This window comes from Salminus brasiliensis, chromosome 24, assembly GCF_030463535.1.
Source record: "Salminus brasiliensis chromosome 24, fSalBra1.hap2, whole genome shotgun sequence".
NCBI classification, from domain to species: domain Eukaryota; kingdom Metazoa; phylum Chordata; class Actinopteri; order Characiformes; family Bryconidae; genus Salminus; species Salminus brasiliensis.
This window is the reverse complement of record NC_132901.1, coordinates 7,134,030-7,146,944: the sequence shown is the minus strand read 5'-3', so window position 1 is coordinate 7,146,944 and position 12,915 is coordinate 7,134,030. Positions and strand designations below refer to the sequence as shown.

Below are 12,915 nucleotides of genomic sequence, written 5' to 3'. Positions count from 1 at the left end.
ACATAACACACCCTCTGCCATTTACATACAGCCCAACAGGTCAACCGACATAAGAACTGAACTACAGTTCTCTTCCATTAAAATAACAGAGAGATGGCTGGCCTAACAATGTGATGTGTTAAAAATGTTATATGAAAAAGTGTACTAGGTTTGTTAAAAACAACAGGTTCTATTGCTCGCACACATACCAACACATGCACACATACACATCATTGTGCTCTACATCCTGTTGCATCTGAAATTGCAATCAACACGCTTTTAAGAGGCCATTCACAATCTTAATACCATTGTGAAAAGATCTTGATCAGGCTATTGTCTGGTAATAAACATGGGCACCCACACACACACACACACACTTCCCGCCTCTTCTCCTCCCAACATCCACAGACTCAATAGCTCTAAGTGCCCAGAGACAGAGTTAGAGTTAAAAGGTCCAGTTACAATATTCATGCGAATCACTATTTCAGTACAATGAGCATTCATAAAAATGAGCAGAGGAACCACTCCTTAGCCGCGGTACATGACTAGTCCATTTGCTATGGGTGCACAAACATGCACAGAGGTTCATTTGGTATGAACAACCTCCACCTCAGAAGAAGTCTTAAAATAGTACAAACACCATCTTACACTGTGCACTGTTCAGAGCACAATCAGCATATGAAGGCAGTCCAGCAGTAGGTAGATTTCTCCAGTTAGTTTAATTTGGGCCAAGACCAAAACCATAATTTCAGTCCGTAATGTTCACGCAACACCAAAAAGGCTGCAATAACTGACTTCAACATAAGCCCTATTCAGACTGGATTAGCTGTCTGTCTCCTCTCACACACGGACAGCAATAAAACTACCACAAAACCATTACGTTTAGTACCCAAACGATTGCATCATGTGGTCACCTGAACACATTTGCAACTCAAACGGTCGAAGAAGCACTTCCTAACATTTCAGTTCAGAGCAAAGCAAAGTTCCAACAATAATTTGATTTAATGCGTGATATTCCGTTTTTTACACGTTTATATACTATACTATACATTTGTTAGGGTTTTAACATCTACCGGTGGATTTTGGATACATGCAGCAGGCAAAAACAACGGCTGTAACTTTCTCAGAGGACGAGGAAGAAGAACAAAGACATAGCTGATTCAGACATAAATAAAATCACAGAGGAGGCCCTATTGCAGAGAGAAGTAGCCCAGGGGTTAATGTAATTCTGACCAATTAGAGCTACAATTAATGATGGAGTAGTAAAGAATCTTCCTGACTTTTTTGTTGTGGTGGACATCTACCTTTCAGTTGATGTTTCCATTGGAGACAGCAGCAACTTGTCCACCCTTCACTGTCCCTACCTGCGTACACAGTGCTTAGAGTGTGGGAGACAAGATAAGTCTGTTGAGATAAGTGGCTGCTAAGACAAATATGTTGCATAAACAAATTATTTTTATTTATTCTAAAAAAAACAGACTAACTGACTGATTCATTCTATTAGTAGACTGCCATTTTTGCTGTAGCATCAAAACGTGGCTCTCTCTCACATAAGGAAGATAAATATAAAGATAATTTAGCCCTTCTATTCATTCAGCCCATCCAGCTTTAGCTACAGCATGACATTACCTAAAAGAAACACTTTAATAATTGTACTGTTTTCAACCATATAACATCATCACAGCGTGACTATATGTATGAATATTGTTCATATGCATGAGAATGATGGACATGGTTTGTGGCAGACTGTTGTCTTTTAATCTATTTCATGTCCTCCTGATGTTCCTGTTTCAGTGCCAGTACACTCCATGTTAGGCTGTTCTGATTCTAACCCTGTCCCTACACAAGCCATACATCACATTCAAATATACATCACTGATTCACAAACCCACTTAAACCTTGCTATTCCATCCATCATGAGGTCAGGAAAGCGCTTTAAGGCATTGTGAGCTGAGCCCAGCTTGCAGACTGGCACTGCTTTGGCGGGCCTCCTCTCTGTGGCCTCTGAAAAAATAAACAGTTCTGACGAAAGCCGAGCCCCAAACAACATGACCCCACCCTGCGTGTGAACTTTCCCCAACTAAATATATACCTATTTTGATACACATGCTTACCCTCAAACCCACACATTCACACACACTCATAAAGAAGACAAACAACCACAATCCACAAGATTACAAATGAAAAACGATTCATTTAGATGGTTCTCACATATATCAAATGATATCACCCAGTCAAGCAAACCAGGATCCCACACAATACACAACGACAAAATACACAACAACTGTTAGTACTATAGATAAAATGATGTGTTGTTCCAAGATGTCATCATGGCTAGGATCAGCAATAGATCAAGGATATTGGAAAAACTGGAAAATCTAATGACTATGCCAGATGCATTGTGTCTTCCAGGAATACAATCATTACACTGGGGGACAAAAACATTTACACTATGAACGCAAATTGTCCACAATCAGACACCATTTCACATTCTAGTTTGGCTCTGGGTAAATACTGCCTGTCTAAGCTAATCTTGGAGCAAGATTAGCTAGCTCACCCCAGTTTGTTTCAATCCTAAAAATAACAATTTCAAGAAACACTGAAATTAGCCATGGGTGCCTGATTGTGCACAGAGGTGGGCCACTGGGGGCTGAGCTAAACTATTAACAGACTTTTTATAGGAAAGTTATTTCACTCTGTGGCAATCTTAGTAACGTAGCAGGCCAGACCTCATCTGTTTACTGTCAGTAAGATCCTTGTAAATAAGAAAGGGACTGGTCAGTAGGTGGAGTAGCACTCCTTATTACAGAAATAGGCTCCCTGGCATAGTGTCCTTATCTTAGGGATGCCTTTATAAGCAAAATTCATAGCCAGTCATATTTGAAATTACAACATAGGGTTTTTACACACCCTTACTCACACCTTGACTGGCTCTCCTCACAGTGCAGGAATTTCAGGTATAACTCTGCCACATTTAGCATTATAAGATCTTTACATTTCAACCAGTTAACTGTAACAATGTTTATAATGTATGCTATCAGTAACTGGCAGTTGCTAGTTATATAGGTCCTGGTAAAATAGTTCATGCCAACTGGATACCTAGCATTAAATAAAAATTATACTCATTAACTACAATGCTAGCCACATATTGTGTTATCAAGATGAGCTTTCCTCCCTGTGCTGATTGCTGCAAAACACTGAAATTGTTTGTGGCCAAATGCAGGTTATACCATTATACACTATTTTAACCCAAATGTCTCATTTTGTCCTTAATATAATTATATACAGTATAATTATATACAGTATATGATATAATATAATAATATACAATATGTGTTCAGTCCTACATTGTAAAACTATACAAAAAAAACAGAACAATTAAATAACTTTATGTGGGCTAAATAAAAGTTTTATTGACCTTAAATGAATAATTTGCAGTAAACAACGCAAAGCAAAATGAGTAGGTTACATATTATACATATCATGCATGAATCCAAAACATCAAAAACACTTCAAATAATCCTTTTGCTGTTTTTTTGTAGTGTTTGTTGAAACACGAGTCTCTTCTACAGCGTGATGTCATGTGACATCAAGATCATTAGTGTTAACAAAACAGTAATAATCTGCTGCAGTTTCAAAAACACAAAAACTAAATCAAAACTTAGCCACACATCTCCAGGAGCCTGAGGTTGTTAGTTTGATCCTACCCCAGTCTATAAGGCATTCAGTGTGTTCTACTCGTGTCACCGTGGGTTTCCTCCAGGTACTCCGGTTTTCACCCACCCCTACAGAAGACTTTTCTGAACTTGTCACCACATTATTTGGGTGCACCCCAAATACTAGCTCAAGAATCCACTTGACAGCATTACGTAGAGTTACTCTAGATGGAAGCTGTCCTTCAAAAAGAACAAGCTAAATGTAAGGGGAAATAAACATAAAGGACTTGTGTGCATCAGAGGTCCTATTTACTCTTGCTAGCCAGACTTCAACCTATCTTCAGAGATGCGGCCAAGACCCTTCCACCAGGGGTGTTCCTAGACTGCTGGTTTTACTGGGCAACACACAGAATTAAGCTCCACATAGTCCTGCCGAATTTGGTTATGTCGTGTTTGGTTATATCAATTTAAAAGTGGAATAGTCGGCATGAAAAACATTTTTGACAGAAAGGCTCTCTTGTTTGCTTGTATATCTTTGTTTGGCAAATTATTGCTGGCTCACAGACTGGCAGTCAACATCTTTCTCTAACTGACAAGCTATCTTTATATAGTGCCTTTCCCAATCTCAGGGTTGGTTTGCAAACTTTGATAGCTAACATCTCTGAGCATTCTCAAATGCTGTTGAGTGCTCACCAGATGGTTAACTAGTATATACAAATTCACTCTGATCGTTTGCTTGTCAGATGAACCGCCCACTGCATGGAGATTCGTAGGATATCCAAAAACAATGACACAGAGATGTGCACAAACACTGTGCAACATCAGTCAAAATGAATGAATATTAGTCAGCTAAGCTTCGGAGTGTAATAGCAAAAAAAAATCATTAATAATTGAATTTAAAAACATGCAAAAAAGGTCATGGTATACATAAGCAGTCTAGAAATAATACAATGTAATCATTTTCACAGTGTGGAAGATAAACACTGATCGAGTGCAGAAATATTCATTTGTTCATTGTTGCAGTCTCTAAGAACCTATGATTTTAACTGCTTCTGCTACTGGGTTTGACAACTTGTTGTCTTGCCCCACCAGCTCAAATTGGGATTTGATTCATTCTGCTAGTAGGTTTGACTACGTGTTTGCATACCCCCACAGCTGTCATTTTGCAACTAAGAGTGACTGTCTGTCTGTTTATGCTGATTAGGCAGGATGTCTTTTAACACCAGAACTTAATTAAAGACGGGCAGGTCATAAAAGAGAATGGGTTTTACATTTAGTTAACTTTTGTCTGCTTTATGACCTATGTGTTGACTTTTACCCATGAGTGAAGGGGCAACATGCCACACAAAATTGGGACTAGTAAGAGCCTGACTACTTTGTCTGCTTTGACAGGAATAGGCCATTTGACTAGCATGCTAAACAACCGAACACAGACTGCTGATTTAGCATGTGGTGTAGGGTGAGGCAATTGTGAAAAATCTCATGGTTTGGTTTTGTCATAATGGCAGGTGCTCACTACTGCTGTGTACAATTTACCTGAAAAGCAAACTTTGTTGCCTGGTACTGATACGCTGGTGTCTCTTACTAAGGTATGGCTAACATAGGTTAGTAACCCTCGCAAATTGCTCAGCCACCCATATGGAATAATATGGAAAAGCCTCACTTAAAGGTCATAGTAATTTTGAAGCAATCAATACTGATGCATACTCTGCTTCACCTAGGTGAATCAAGGCCGCTGACAGCATCTGATTAAGATTAAGATATTCTGATTCAACTGTTTTAGTGGTTGGCTTTCAGCTTGAGTGGAACAGTTGGACAAATAAAGAGAGGTGCTGCTTACACATTTTTAAAATGCAATATCAATGCAATAGGTTATTAATATCAATGCAATGTCAACAACCCATAATGACAAGCTGATAAAAAATAAAAGAATTGAACTCACTGTCAATGCTTACTTGTTAGGAAACCATCTAACAAGGTGCATACCCCCTTTTTGGCCAATGATTTTTGCATTTAATGTTTTCTGCTGAGAAAAAAAACAGTCTAGACTCCTCAAACACTCCTTATAATTCCAGGTGCAGTTTTTCACACAGGTTTTTTCAAGCACCTTATATACATGTGCTATTGCTTGTAATTTTACACTAGGCTCCTACCTCTAGTGCAGAACTACAGAGCTACTACCTCCCACTGTGGTCAGTTGACTGCATGTAGGGTAAAAGGAAAATTGTGCATATTTAATTTATCAGTGAACACTTATATATTAACTTAGGCTGACAAACTACACATGAGCTTATTTGAGGTATTTGGTTTTAGGAATCGCAGCCACACCCAGCAACATATGAAAAACATTTGTCACCACTGGTTGAACATTTCACATTATGAATTGAACTGAAATGGATATTGACAAAACTCTGAACTACAGATTGGATGATACCACTTTTTAAAATATGGATACTGAAACCAGGAGTATCAACCAATGTGTAATATATTACTTTAAAATCCATTAAAATGAGAATTGTTTATTGAAGCCTACCATTTAGGATAAAACCTCTTAAACCTCTTTTTTATATATTTTAAAGTGTTTCATTAAATATTTATAGCAACGTGCAAGAATTTTAGTATGCAATAAACTTCACTGATGACAATGCATTAGATTTCATGAGAAAATTATCTTTTAAATTGCAGTATATAGGCTACTGCCTACCAATGTTAGTCCAATTCAAAGTCAGACCCAAGTAGCCCTCTTGCACCACACAATGGGAGAGTGTGCTGTTTTGTTACGGGTTAGAATTGGATGCTCAACATGTTTAACTGATATCGGTACTAAACCACTACCCAGTAGCGGATCAGTACCATATGTACTCGGAACAAAATTGGTCAGGAATCGGCCACAGTTCTTCAGATTACTGTGAATTATCTTGAGCAGCTTTCCTTACCACCTCCGTGACAGCACTACTCAGCATCACTCTGGGAGGGGGCTGGCCTTTGACAAATTGCAACTTTCTAGCGTAAAACTAAATTTAACCATTCACCATGGGGAACTTGGGCACATCGCAGATACAGGCATGATGCCACTTTTCCTTTTCCGATAGCAAACAATAATATTTAACTCTGAGAAATACTGGTTATACTGATCTGAATCCTACTAATAAAAATTACTAAGCTTTAGGAAGAGCTATGCATTACTTTCCAATGATGAACTGTCTCTTTCATCAAGCATCATGACAGTGCTGCTGGTCACTTCTCCGCTAATTAGCACCGCATTCACTGGATTTTACTAAATAAACAAAAACAATATCATTTTGAAATGTTATTTTCATAGTATTTGTACACAAGTCTTAACAGTCAAGGTTAGTTGTAGGATGTGCATCTTAAAGTAGGCTATACTCAGACTGCCCAAACACTGTACTCCCCCACAGGAAGAAACACACAGCTAACACCTGGTCACAGTTTGAGAATATGCTGTTGCGTGCGAGATTTGTAACAGGATCGTATTAGATTTATTCTTTTCTCCCTCTGATATTCAATCCGGCATTTTCTGCTGATATCCTCCACATACCCAAACCTATCGATGCTGTATCTAGCTTAAATGGGTTAGTAGCTGCTGCATGTTGCTCAACCACCCTTATGATATGGAGAAATGCGATGCGATTTTCAGTGTCACTGATACTAAAGTAAATTCTGCTGTAGGAAGGCGGACCGTGGCCTACTGTGCGCGTTGCTGGTTTTAAATAACAATGTTTCTGTGTGTTAAAAGGCCTTGGCCTTGGGTCCAGGTAGAGGCCGTGTAATGGAGGCTAGCCTGCAGCTAATATATCCATTATTCTTCGTATCAGTGAAGATGACGGTGACATAGATAGGCTGAAATCAGTGGAGCGCGCGGGGAGCTAAATGGGTCACCCGCTCGCTGTAAACAATCAGTACGGCGGGAAAAGGAGGCGAGTTTAGTGCAGTTAGCATGCTGCTAACCGCCCGGACCCTGCGCCTGACACAGCAAACCCACCGACTGTCACGTACGGACGACAATCCAATATACGGGGGAGGAGGAGGGGGGGGGGGTGTATGAATACGAACATGACAATGAAATGTCATAAAAGGCAGGTCGTCGTTAGTCTGTCGAATCAAGGTCATGTGAATCGTGGTGAATGTGCAGAGGAGTGTGTGAGCGCGTGAGTCGCGTCATTTGCGAGAGAAGGAGAGAGAGAGAGAGAGAAAGAGAGAAGGAGAGAGAGAGAGAGAAAGAGAGAGAGTGTCATGGTGAATTTTTATTTTGAGAATCTTGTCTGCTCGTCCTAAAGGATGCTGCCATACCAACACACTCCCCATAGAGAGAGAGAGAGAGAGAGAGAGAGAGAGAGAGAGAGAGAGTCCGCTGTCAGATAGTCTAAATGAGGCGTTGGAAAACCTCTTTATATGAAGGTTAAATGTGGCTCTCGGTTTTAACAGTACGGTCCCCGCAAATGACACTCTTTCCTCCTAATGAACAAATTAAGCTGATCATTTAATCACTTCAGAAGCTGCGACCCACCCCCAAACACTCGCACAGGTCTGTATCCCTCTCTTTTGCGGTGATATAACCACTAAGTTCCTTATTACCGTGAGTAAGACACACTAACACCGAACAATAGCTTAACAGTAACACTTTGAAAATAAACCAAAAATTGCATTTTAGTTCAAATCCTTTGGCTTAAGGTCCCCACGACGACACACACGCCCATGTATTCCTGTCATTCTGGGGACGTTTCATAGCGGGTCTCTGCAGAGACCTAAATACATGGCCTCACAGATACTTGTGTGTGTGTATACACACACACACACACACACACACACATACACAGTGAGCGACGCCCATTAAAACACCGCGCACGACACCCAGCAAAGCATCCTGTGTCAAACGCCTCTCACACACCAGATCAAGCCGCACAGTACTGCCCCTTTGCAACCCAGTCCCCCAATACTCGTCAATGTGAAAGCACGCTGGACTACAAATCCGGAGCGTCTGGCCATTCAAACATCAACTACATATTGATTTATCGGGACATTTTTAAAGGAGCAGAGCCACTAACGTCACCACCCGCGCACAAAAAAGAAGATCGACTTACCACATCTTTTGAAAGCCACTGGGACGGGGATGCGCTCGGCGACCACGGCACAGCTGCAGGATGACCAAACCTCAGAACAGCCTGCTTTAATCCCCGTGACAATGCCCCCCAGTCTCCGGGTTGGGAGTGAAACACTGTCCCCCCACCACCTCCTCCAAACACAAGCGAGCCTCAGTGGCGTCCGAGCTAAGCGAGAGCTGGTTCGTTTATCCTTCGCCCGTTTACCGACTGAAGAAGAAGGAGGAGAAATGCGAGGCGCCCTGACGCCAACGGTGCTGAATCCCACTCGGAGATAAAACCGCGTAGAAGCACGCGCGTCTCCGCGTCTCGAGCGCTGCGTCCAGCGACGGAGCCTCAGCGCGAGGACGGCATCGTTGTGGACGGAGTGCGTGGCGCAGGACGAGGGGGCCGCTAGCCTGACAGTGCGAGTGAAGGGGAGAGAAAAAATGACAAGCCAATTTGGAAGAGCGGTGATGCTTGATTCAAACAGGGAGGGAGGAAGAGGGAGAAAGGAAGAGGGGAAAAAGGGGGGGGGGGGGGTGAATTGAGGCATCGATGGACTCGAGCGGCCTCTGGCGGCGGAGCTCACACAGCAGTGGCTCACGTCGACCTTGTGTTCACCTGCGTTACATAACCACTCTGGACCTTGTAATTACAAGTGACATTCACAAGCAGGATATAACCTCCTATAACTGTTATGGCCTATTACTTTAGTCTGCCGTGTTTCAAGCGCTCAAATAAATTCGTGCAGCTGAATAAATAACGCAAGTTACACTAGCGTCCAAAAATGTAGAATCAATTACATATTCATTTAAATAATCTGGGTGAAGTATAAGTTCATACATTCAGAAAATTAAACAATATTTTAATGGGATGTAGTGAACACAAAAAATATGTTATTTCTACCAAGGTCCTCAAGTGACACAGTGATTGTTTTTAACAAGACAATATATTGAGGCCACAAGTTAAATTATTAAGACCATTAGATAATAGATTTAAGCCATAAAATAAAGTATTATCTTATGGCCTAAATTTATTATGTGGTTGCCTTAATATTCAATTTTGTGGCCTCAGTATATTTTCTCTTGGCCCTAAATTATCTGGTCTATATTTATAATCATATATTATTATATTTATTATATGTAATATAATATATTATTTAATATATTATTGTATGGACTCAATATTTTTGTAGCTAACAGATTCATATTTTATGGCATCAGTTTATTTTATCTTGCCCTTATATATTTTTTTAAAACTATATCTGAATGAGGTTACAACCACAGGCTAAACCCTGAATGCCCCCTTACTCCCTATTAGTGCATCTAAAAAAAGAATATCACAAAAAGGTTATTTTTAGCTCATAATTTAATGAAAAGGGTACTATACTAAAAACTATAATATTTTCAACACACAAAGGGACACATTTTAAGCCTTTTTCTTTTGATGAGTATGGCTTATGAAACTACAGAACTACAGTATCTCAACTTATTACAACATTTCAAAAGATCAAACAGCAAAGAATGTTCAGAAATGTCTAACTTCTGGCAAGCATGTTCATTTATACACTGAATACTTGGTCGGGTCTCCTTCACCATGAATTACCGCATCAGTATGGTATGGCATAGAGTTTTGGCACTGTAGGCAAGTCTTGCTGGAAAAGGAAATAGGCATCTCCATAATCATGAAGTATTTTGAAATCTCCTAGTCGATGGTTGTGTTGACTTTGGACTTGACTGCAGAAACACTAGACTTGATGCCTTAGATTTGGTGCCTCTTCATTCTTCCTCCAGACTTTAGGACCTTGATTTCCAAATGAAATGCAAATGATATTAGAAATGAGGCAGTTGTAGTCCCTTTCCTGGAGATGTATGTGCATGTTGGCTCTTGGTGCACTGACAACAGCCTCAGTGCAGGTTCTTGAATTGATAACTGTCAAGTCAGCAGTCTTCCCCGTGATTGTTGTTGTGTGTGTGCTGAACTAGATTGAGAGATATACTGTATTTATACAGTTTGAACAGTAATTTACTCAAACCCAGAATGAAATATATTTAAATAATTTGAGATACTGGATATCTGATTTTCATGTGCTATAACTGAATCTAACCAAAATGTAAATAGTTCTGGAAAAGGGTTCTTTGATTACTAACAGTAGTGAGTACAATAATTTGTGGTGTTATGTAGAACCATTTTTTAAAATACAAAAACATTTAACCAGGCAAACAACTGGTAAAAAAATCAAAATCATTCTTTGAATGTTCACAGTTCTACTTAGAACTATAAAAAAGGAATTTTTATTATGGTGTTCAAAGGTAGTCAAAGGGATCTATTTGACATGCAGCCATCTGTTAGAGCAACATACAGTATGCAAGCAGCTTGCATAGCTCTGTCTGGAACTATGGATGCTTCAAAGGGTTAAATAAGGAAAAATTCTTAACAGCGCTAAAATAGGTGTTAATAATTTAGCACATTAGCACTTTATTAACGCATTACATTTTGATATCACTACTATGAAATAATTCCAATATGCACCTTCACAGGTTTCAAATAATTAGTAAGAAACTGAGGATCTAAAAACAAAGGCATGTTAGGTGTGTCCAGAAGTGCAGATGGTTCTAAAATGACTGAAAAAACTGTAGAACATCAAGAATAAATTCTTGATAATAATCAATATCTTGAATGCCCCGAGTTTTAGAAGTGGAGACCAAATCTCAGGGCTACGAAGTGTCAAACTAATAGCACACACAAATGCTTTTATACTGTTCATGTCTTTTATTTTGCACATTGAATAAACATCCACAGTGCAAGCTGAAAAATAAGTGAACCTAGCTTACTTCTTAAAGAGTTTATTAGGAAAAGGTATTTAAATTAAGGAGATGAGGTTGGAAGTGTGGGGTTCACTTGTGCTGGTGTAATTCATGCCTTAATGATTTGTTTAGGACTGCGCAAAAATCAGAAAACATCCTTTATTCCAGTGCTTAAAGCAACATTATGTAGCTATGTTACCTTAAAATAAAATTTTGCTTTAAATTTATGTTATTTCCACTCCAGGCTCTGAACGGCTATGAAATCATATTTGTGTAAAATATTGTAATGTTACTGTACCTTGTCAGTCAACATGCTTATTTTACTGCTGATGCTGTTTCTGTATCTCCATGCACATTTATACTTGTCCATTAGGGGAGCCTAAAACTTGGTTTGTATTTACAGCAATGGTGTAAAAGTGAATTACACATAACCGTAGGAGAAACACAGGAACGAAAAAGTACTGCTTTAAGCTAAAGCTTTTATCTTGTCAATCTAGCTCCACCCTTGCTTTCAAGAGAATTCAACACCGTGGGCCTAAAAGGATGTGTAGTTGATCAAGAATGCTGTTTTACGAAGTAAAGCCAACAGATAAAAATAAAATCTGATCAAATCAAACTGCTGAAGTTGCTGCTGCATTTAATTTGTTTGGGAGGGCTTCTAAGTGTGGACTTCCAAGTGTGGAAAAATTTCTTCATAAAAACTAAAAGCTATTGTCTCAGAATAAAATCAGTTATAAGGGAGGACATATTACATACTAAATATTATGAAATATTAATATATAATGATGTTAAATATTAATTAATTCATATTTGGATCAGAAATTAAATAAAACCTTTGCACAGTAATGTATACAGCAACTTTGGTGGCATTGTCTTTAAACATTATCAATGTAAGAGTAGTTTGCCAAATTGTCAATGGGGTATATGTCTACAAGCAAAAGAAAAGGTATGAAGATTTTGTAAACTCACTTCAAAACCGTAGGGTGGCAGAAAATAGAGCAAATTAGGAGCTAAATGAGAATGACTAAGAGACACACATCCAGATGTTTTTAAATCTCTGATCTCTAGTTCACACAAACACATGTTTTGGTGGCAATGTTTTAGGAGTGTTTTTGAGTAGACGAACAAAGCACAGCTTTTTCAAAATGCTGTGTCCTGTGCACTTTCCTGTCTGATCTGGAATGTGTGACTGAATCATAGATAGATAGATCATAGATAGATGTAACATGTAAAAATGTAGATGTTTTGATTCTAGGCTTCTTCTTAGTACAGTTCAGGTTTTAAAAGGGGGATTAACCAACAATTGGTCATTTTTTGCTACTGAGATATCCCTGCAGCTGGGGAGTGCAGTTCATTTTCACACCACTGCCG

General features: G+C 39.2%; 1 protein-coding gene across 7 annotated transcripts in view; it reads right to left on the bottom strand.

The window, feature by feature from the left end:
- Window positions 1–9,230, bottom strand: part of adgrl3.1 (adhesion G protein-coupled receptor L3.1) — a 149,869-nt gene extending 140,639 nt beyond the window's left edge. For 6 of the 7 annotated variants that reach the window (XM_072670605.1, XM_072670608.1, XM_072670609.1 and 3 more), the window contains exon 1: window positions 8,738–9,229. The gene's annotated coding sequence lies outside the window, so the exon portion shown is untranslated. Of the gene's footprint in view, window positions 1–8,737 lie in introns of all 7 variants that reach the window. The other variant, XM_072670607.1, reaches the window with a different exon arrangement.
- Window positions 9,231–12,915: the final 3,685 nt, after the last annotated feature.